The sequence below is a fragment of the Molossus molossus genome, unplaced genomic scaffold (genome assembly GCF_014108415.1).
Source record: "Molossus molossus isolate mMolMol1 unplaced genomic scaffold, mMolMol1.p scaffold_m16_p_19, whole genome shotgun sequence".
NCBI classification, from domain to species: Eukaryota; Metazoa; Chordata; class Mammalia; order Chiroptera; family Molossidae; genus Molossus; species Molossus molossus.
Genome location: NW_023425354.1, coordinates 34,050,361 through 34,059,703, shown reverse-complemented (window position 1 = coordinate 34,059,703; position 9,343 = coordinate 34,050,361).

The window sequence follows — 9,343 nt, the reverse complement described above, 5'->3', positions numbered from 1 at the left end:
CAGTGGCTATGTTATTTAACTTTGCTGAGCCTCGGTTTCCTTGTTTGTCGAATGGGGTTAATAATACCTACTGTTCACTGGGAGGATTCTAAGAAGTGGATGAGGCATTACAAAAGTGTTGTGGTGGTAGAGCCGGCTGGTCTAAAATGAGGGTAAAGCCCGGCTGGTGTGGCTCAGTGGTTGAGCATCGGCCAACGCACCAAGAGATCACTGGTTTGATTCCGGGCCAGGGCACATGCCCAGGTTGTGGGCCAAATCCCCAGTGGGGGGCATGCAGGAGGCGGCCAATCAATGTTCTCTCTCATCGATGTTTCTATCTCTCCCTCTCCCTTCCTCTCTCTCTAAAATCAATAAAGAAGAAAAATAAAATGAGCGTAAAAATCTTCTTAGGGAAGGAATTATTACCTTTGGCTGAGTGGTAAATGCTTAATAGGCATGTTTGATAATAGAAGGGGAGACCACCTGCCTCATCCCACTCCTACCTATATTGCCGGGAGAGGGCTGAACTGTTCTGCATAAGAAAGAAATGGGATTGGGAGTTGCCGTGGTCCCTGTGAGTCGGTGGGTTGTGAGGGAGAAGAGGGGAGAAGAGTAATTTTTTCTGGCAGGGAATGACCAGTGGATCTCTATTTATTTTCTCATTTTATTTATTTCTTTTTTTATACTATAATTCTTTTAAAAAATCATTATTAATCAATTTATTTTTTGTTGCAGCCGGTGGATCTTTAAAGGCAGCATCTTTATGGCTAATAGCCAAATTCAAGTTCTCACCTGAATTATTCTGCGCTACATCCAGAACCTACCTATGCCCAATTCCCGGCAAACGTCTGTGGACACCCAGTAGCTTGTGTGGGCGCTGTTTTGAAGGAAGAAGGAACGAGGGCCTGACCCGTGCGGGCGAGGCCGCATGTGAAGGAATAGAGAATTCAGCCGGAGCTGGGACCTGGAGGGAGAGGTGCCAGGTTACAGCAGGAACCTTTGGCTCTCCTTGGGGTGTGGATGGGGTTCAACGCTCGACTGCTTGCAGTATCTGAGGTCAGGGACGCAACGATTTTTTGGATGTTCTGGTGAGGCTCTGGACGACCCCATATCAGAGAATGCCAAGTGGGCAGCTGAAGAAGGACGGAGGGCATGCTGGGAAGCAGGCCAACGAGAACGGTGGGGCAGAGGCGGCGAGGGAGGGACGCTGGGCCCTGACCACACCCAGGGGACACCCCCTGAGTCCCCCAGCTGTGGCACTGGGCAGCCAGGGGGGTTCACAGGCAAGGTGACATGGGCCGCATCTCAGTGCAACAGGATGAGAACCAGACCAGAGCCACAAGCCTGCTTAAGTGGCCGCTGCACACTGAAGCCACCGTGGGAGGGAAGAAACAGCCAGGGAGAAAGTCGAACCTTCACTTGGCCGCGAACATTGACCCGCGGGGCCGCTGCTTTATTCCGGAGGAGATAATTTCCCAGTGTTTTCTCCACCGTTAGTGGGAGGTAGTCCAGTGTGAGGTCAGTTACTGAAAATACACAGAACAACTTTTTTTGGTATATCTAGGTGGTATCATGTACATTTTTGACACTGACATATGATTAATGATGAAGAATCCGCCCCCACCCCCCCAACACAGAATCCTCCAGCCACAAAAGCTCCCTCTGGTATTGCAGACACACAGGGTACTTTCTAGCCTCAGCACTGCGGGCACTCAGACCATCAGCATTTCTCTCTTCATGGTTTTGTTAGTGCTTCTGAAAACAGGAGGGAATCCTGCCGGTCGGGACCCTCCTGGTTATATCCTACAGCCTCCCTCTGATGACTTCAGCTCTCTTAGTGAGGCTCAGCTCCCCACCAGGGACCAGGCTGGAGATGCTCAGCAAGTAGGATGTGGAGCTGTTTTGTTAAAAAGGAAGGAAGGAAGGAAGGAAGGAAGGAAGGAAGGAAGGAAGGAAGGAAGGAAATGGAAAACAGAAACTGAGTCTGCCTGACAGTGAGGTGGGGCTGTACCCAGGCTAATGGGGTGTCAGGTCGGATGAATTTTCTCTTCATTGATCTGTCAAAGTTGTCCGTACCCCCTCCTGTTAAATGGGGGATGATGTTAGACAACACTTCCATCATGGCTTCTTGGGAAGATTAAGTGAGATGACATAAAGAATTTAACAGTGTCTGGCACATGGAAGCACTCAGCAGGAAATAGCTGTTATTATTATTATTATTATTTTCTTTATTGAGTCTAGAGAGAGAGGAAAGGAGAGGGAGGGAGAGATAGAAACATCAGTGAGAGAGAACATCGACTGGCTGCCTCTTGCATGCCCCCACTGGGGATGAGGCCACAACCTGGGCATGTGCCCTGCCTGGGAACCAAACCGGCGACCTCCTGGTACATGGGTTGATGCTCAACCACTGAACCATACCAGCTGTGCACTATTATTATTTTGATCATTGTCCCCCACCCTCTTTACTTTTGGTTTCTCTCTCTCTCTTTTTTCCTCTCTTACCTTCACTTTCTCCATCAGTGAAAAGGTGAAGGATAGTCCCATTAAGAATCTCTGCCCTGGCCCTGGCCAGTTTGGCTCAGCGGTTAGAGCGTCGGCCTACGGTCCAGAGAGACCCAGGTTCGGTTCCCGCTAAGGGCATACCTCGGTTGCAGTTTGTCCCTGGCCCTGGTTGGTCATGCGGGTGGCAGCCACTCGATGTGTCCCTCCACATCGATGTTTCTCTCTCTCTCTCTCTCCCTCCCAGTCTATCTGAACAAAAAATGGAAAAATGTCCTTGGGTGAGGAAAAAAAAAAAAGAATCTCTGCTGTGCCGAAACGGGAGCCTCCCAGTTGGGAATGAGGAGCCGGTCACAGGATTGGCATGACCCCACATTTTGGGCATGTGCACTTTCTACCTCCCTCACTTCCTGCTCTACCACTAACTCGCTGTCTGACCCTGAGCAAATAGACGGCTTAACTTTTTTTCCTTACTAGCCATATGGGGATGATACTATATTTATTTATTTATTTTTTTAATCCTCACCCGAGGACATTTTTCCATTTTTTGTTCAGGTAGAGTGGGGGGGAGAGAGAGGAACAGAGAGAGAGAGAGAAACATCGATGTGAAAGGGACACATCGAGTGGCTGCCACCCTGCACAACCGACCAGGGCCGGGGACAAACTGCAACCGAGGTACGCGTCCTTAGTGGGAACCGAACCCGGGTCTCTCAGGACCGCAGGCCGACGCTCTAACCGCTGAACCAAACCGGCCAGGGCGGGGATGATACTATATACTACATACTGTGGCTGGGATAGTTAATTGGCATATTCGGTGTCACAAGCCTAGCAGAATGCTTGGCACATGGCAAATGCTCAATAACCTAGAAGTCATTCTTGTCTTTCTTTTCTCTCACACTGTCTTAGATTGGGACCCCCAGAGACAGGCCAGGAGATAAAGATCGGAGCGGAGCGCAAGTAGTTGACAGACCGGGAGGTGGTCCCTGGAGGCTCCAGCAGGGACACAGAGAAATGAAACACAGAAGGGAAGGGAGCCACTGCAGGGTTCTTCAGGGAGCAGATTACCGCTGTAATAGGGCACCCTGCTGGGGACACTGGGAGACTGCAGGGCAGTCCCCGATAGTCCACCCCCACCCCCTGACCCCTTGGGAGTGGGGGAGAAGCTGAGTGATCTGCCCACCAATGACTGCTTTGCTTGTAGGAATCCTGGGCTTGGCTGCAGAGAAAAGGCCACCCCCTCCCCCCTCCCCACCCACCCCTACTGACAGTAAGGCCAGAAAGGAAGCCTGTGGGCCCCCTGCAGCTGCAGGCTGCTCCTTGAGCCCAGAAGGGTGACAGCTAGAAGTCTCATTGTTATTCACCCTCAGGATTGGGTCAAGGGAGTCTGTGGTCAGACCCCAGTCACAGGGAGGCCACAGTAGAAAAAGTGATTTGTTCCATATCTGCTCTTGAGTTAGCTCCAAGTGCAGCTGCAGCTTGGTCCTTCTGGTGAGGCAGAGGTGCCACCACTCACTTGGCTACTGTCAGAATGGTGATACTTTGCCTCCTTCTCTCTCATGAGGATCTTGCTACTTCCTCCTGGCCATCGTGGAAGGGCTTGTTAATTTTTGGTTGGAAGTGGCTAAAATATAATTTAAATGAGCTTAATTAAAAAGGAAATTTAATGACTCATGTAACTGGAAAGTTAAGAAGTTTCAGCTTCAGGTCTGGCTTGATCCAGAGGCATAAACAATGTCATCAGGGGTTTCTTACACTCCACTGTACATCTCTGCTCCTTGTGTACGTTGCCCGATTTTCTCCTAAAAATGCCAAGGCCTCCGCTGTTCAGAGGTGGGAGAAAGGGACAAAGCCATAGATTATTGAAGTCTTTCATCATTCTAGCTCAGCCAACCCCAGCAAAGAGCACACTTCTTTCTCAAAGTGCTCATTACCAACCGTAGGTAGGTACTGGTCTGGCCCTTGGTGGGGACTTGGTGGGTTGTGTAGCTACCTCTTGGTCTAATCTCTACAGTTCGGTGTGGGAAGGGCCCTGGAGACAGACGATGCTTTCAGGACCGCATTATGGTCAGACACAAAACTGTCCACGTTCACTGTGAGGGTGAATGTGAGGTAGGGCACACTTCTCTCTACTACCTTGACTCTATTTTCCATAACACTGCTAGCAAGGGTACAGGGACATATCAGCTTCTCTGAAAAGTTTGGGGAGATGTTGGGTGGTTTATATATCACAGCGATGCAAACAACCTAGAATGAAATGTGAGCTGTCTGGTTTCAGATGTCCTCTGGTCTCCCTGTCACTTGGAATTTCTTTCAGCTGGTCATTTTTCTTCCATGTTGCCTGATCTTTCTCTTGTTCTACAGCCCTCTCTCCTCTTTTCTCTGCGTTCCTCTCTTTCTTCCTCTCTCTTGACTCCCTGTCCACTTTGTATGCAAAAGAGTTGCTTTCGCTTTTGTTTCTTTTCTCCCTTCCAACCCAAGTCATAAAATCCCCATCTTCCATTCACTCTTTAGTTGACTTTCCAAGTATTTTTCCTAAACAGAAGCAATTTATTTTTAACGAACAATTCTGGTGCCAGCTGTTAGGATAATTGGTGTTTTCATCTTACCAGATCGCTTTCAGAATAGGTCAGCCAGAGGCCAGAAACTGTATCAATGGGAATTCTGTGGGCAGACTTCTTGTGATTTCGTGAAATTCACTGGGGAGCAGGAGCTGGCTGCATTTGAATTCATTATCATGTGTCTAAACTACAGCAGCTCCAGATAACAGAATTGACTGAATTTCAACTGGCTGTATCTAAATTGAAGATCTATTTGTCAGATAACAATGTGCTATTGATGAAACTGGAGTTTTAATGATATCCATCTTGATGATGAAGATTATTACATTTCTCAACACTTGAATGATCTACAAGTGTAATTTGGAGATAACATCATGAAAGATTTTGTTGTGTGTTTTCATTATAGACCTACATAGCCCCTCTGGTGATTCAAAGTTACAGCCAAATACAACATATGGTGTGAGGGCAATGAGAGTCACTGTGCCCTGCTCCCACTTAGCTAGACATGCTGATGTCCACTTGCAGGCTCAGGTGTTCCTGTGTGAGCCCATCAAGGCTGACTTGAAGGATACCTAGAGACTGGGAGGTCTTTTTAAAGTTGGACCCTAGCCCAGCCGGTGTGGCTCAGTGGTTGAGCATCGACCCATGCACGAAGAGGTCGCTGGTTCGATTCCCGGCCAGGGCACATGCCCAGGTTGTGGGCCTGATCCCCAGGGGAGGGCATGCAGGAGGTGGCCATTCGATGTTCTCTCTCATCGATGTCTTTATCTCTCTCTCCCTTTCCCTTCCTCTGTCTCTAATATAGCAATAAAGAAAAAAAAAAAAAGTTGGACCCTAGATTCAGTGCCCTATCACTGGCCCCTGGGCCCCAGTCCATACAGCTCATTCCCAGTACCATATTTGGCACATGAAATGTGCTCAATAAATAGCAATGATTACCACACTCTGTGTTCTCTCTCTCTTTTTATTTTTTGCCATGGGTTCCACTTAAGAGGACATGGCTCCTACTTTGCCCTTAGTTTTAAGTTCCTGTAAACTTTTTTCCAGGAGGACCAAGATCCTGTCTTGTCCTGAATTCCCAGCCCGAGTCTTTCCCTGGTGTCCCCCCATCCATCAACCAAAGGTATATACCATTTTGCAGGACTTCGTTTCTGGTCTCATTTCAGTTGCAAGATCCTAGTTTCTGAATGGTTTCCAAAATTTCCTTAAAGACTAAGAACTGGTCTTGCATTTGACACTACTTTCCAGGAGCTTGGACCCCACACTCTGAGTGTTCCCCCTGGCAGATGTGATTGGTATTGCTGGTCTGGCTGGCATTGGGTATCTCCTGCCCAAAAATTCTGTGGCGGCTATGGTTGGCTGGGCCCCTGAGTTGGCTATTTGCCTGAGCAAAGATTCAGCCTTGTCAGTCTCTAGACAGCATCCTTTGGCAGCTCAACAGCACTTTACCTTTGGCTCCTGAGGCCTGGTCTCAGTGCCTGTCGCAGGGCAGGGGATAATAGGTAGGATGTGATGAGGAGGACTAGTCCTATGACCCTCCTCGTACCTTCCTGCCTGAGAATTGGCTGAAAACCATCAGCTCTTTACTCAGCTGTAATTCATTATCCCCCTCCCCGCTCCTTCTTTATGGTGAAGTCACTGAAGACTCTTGATGATATCAATAACAACAATTCAAATAGTGGCTAGTAAAAACAATAATCAAAATGTATTGAGCTTCTGCCCAGCTAGTGTGGCTCAGTGGATTGAGCATCAGCCCATGGACTGAGAGGTCCTGGTTCGATTCCTGATCAGGGCACATGAATGGTTACAGACTCAATTCCCAGTAGGGGGCGTGCAGGAGACGCTGATCGATGTTTCTATCGCTCTCTCCCTTCCTCTCTCTCTCTAAAAAATCAATAAGAACATTTTTTTTTTATCCTTACCCGAGGACATTTTTCGAGATTTTGTTCAGATAGAGTGGGAGGGAGAGAGAGAGAGAGAGAGAAACATCGATGTGAAAGGGACACATCAAGTGGTTGCCACCCATACGACCCAACCAGGGCCAGGGACAAACTGCAACTGAGGTACGTACCCTTAGCGGGAACCGAACCTGGGTCTCTCTCGACTGCAGGCTGACGCTCCAACCGCTGAGCCAAACCGGTCAGGGCAATAAGAACATATTTTAAAAAATGTATTGAGCCCTGGCCGGTTTGGCTCAGCAGTTAGAGTATTGGCTCTCAAACCAATGAGTCCGTGGGTTAGATTCCAATCAAGGACACGTGCCTCGGTTGCGGTTTGTCACCGGCCCTGGTCTGGTCCTGCAGAAAGCAACCAGTAGATGTAGTCTATCACGTTGATATTTCTCTCTCTCTCTTTCCCTCCCACTTTATCTGATGATAAATAGAAAAGTATTCTCGGGTGAGGAATAAAAAAAAAAAAAATGTATTGAGCCCTAATTTACTATATGGCAGGCACTATGCTAAGTGCTTTAAATGAATTATCTCAATAACAGCTGTATGGTGGGGGTACAATGACTAGTTCCATTTTATAGGCAAGGACTCTGACGCACAGTGAGGTTGATAAAATTGCCTGTGATCATGTAGCGCTGGAGTTGTGATAATATACCGTGTGCCAGGTATACTTGATCTTATTTAAGCATCACATCAACTCTCCTGAGATAGATATGATTATCCTTCCTTTTCTATAGATGTGGTGGCTTAAAAATATGTCTGTAAGTTCTTTGTTGTTTCTTCCATCAAGAGGTGGAGAGTATCTCCTCTCTCCTTGGACCTGGGCAGACCCTTATGACTGTCTCAACAGATGGATGCAAAGTGAATAGAGGCTAGATTAGAAAAGGTTATGCAGTTTCTTGCTGTTCTTTTTAAGATATTTTCTCTGGAAGCCTTTGAAATGTAGCTACCCTGAGGCTGCTATGCTGGAGGAGCCATGGGGGGGGGGGGGCGGGGGGAGAGAATGAATCTGATTACAACCCAAAAAACCCAAACCAGAACCTCTCTGTGGACCCTTTCCTGATTTTCCGTGTTTCTCATATACAAATTTCATCTCTCTGAGTCCCATTCCTGTACCTCCAATTCCAGCACAGAAGACTGATTGATCAGGCACACCTTACTTCACTTGTGGTGACAAGTTTTCTTTCAGCACTTTGAAGATGTTTCATTGTGGTCTCCACGGTTTCTGATATGAAGTAGTGAGTCATTCAGATTCTTTCTCCTGTATGAAATGTGTCATTTTTCTCTCCTGTTTTCAAGATTTTGTCTTTTGTTTTCTGAAGTTTGACTTCGATATGTCTAAGCAAGAATTTCTTTGAATCTATTCTGTGTGGGATTTGCTGACCTTGAATCTGTAAATGTATGCCTTTCAACAAATTTGAGAAGTTTTCTGTCATTATTCCTTTAAATATTTTTTTACCCCATTCTTTTTCCTTTTCTTCTGGATTCCAAGTGACTATATGTTAGAGCTTTTAAAATTGTTCCACAGACCTGAGGCTCTAGTCATCCTTTTTGCATCTTTTTTCTTCCTTTTATTCAGATTTTATTTTATCAAAAATATCATCAACATTACTGCTCTTTCCTCTGTCATCCTCATTCTGCTATTAAATTCATCCAGTGACTTTTTAAATTTTATTATATTTTAATGTTATTAAAAATATATATATATATTATTGATTTTTTAGAGAGAGAGAGAGAGAGCTAGAAACATTGATGTGAGAGAGAAACATTGATTAACTGCCCCCTGCACACCCCCACTGGGGATTGAGCCAGCAACCGGGCATGTGCTTTGACTGGCAATTCAACCGGGACCTCTCAGTCCATGAGATGAGGCTCAATCCACTTAGTCACACCAGCCGAGCATATATTTTAATGCTATTTTTAAAGAGCAATTTTAGCTCTAGAATTTCCATTTGCTTTAAAACTATTTTTTATTTTTCTGCTAAGGTTTCCTATTTTTGCATTCATTACGAACATATTTTCCTTTACCTCACCAAATATAGTTATAATAGCTGCTTCAAAATCCTTGTCTGATAATTCCATTATCTGGTTTATCTTAGAGTTGCCATCTATTGATTGTTTCTTCTCTTGAGACTGGGTCACACTTTCCAGAGCTTTTCCTATGTGGAATGATTTTGGATGATATCTTGGACATTGTGCAGGTTATCTTATGGGGACTCTGGATATGATTATACTGCTCTGAGGAGTGTGGCTGTTTTTGTTTTAGCAGGTAATAAACTCAGATTCAAACGGCAAACTTTCATGTCAGCAGTAGATGGTGACTCAGATCTTGGTTCAGTTCTTTAAGTTCTAGCTGCT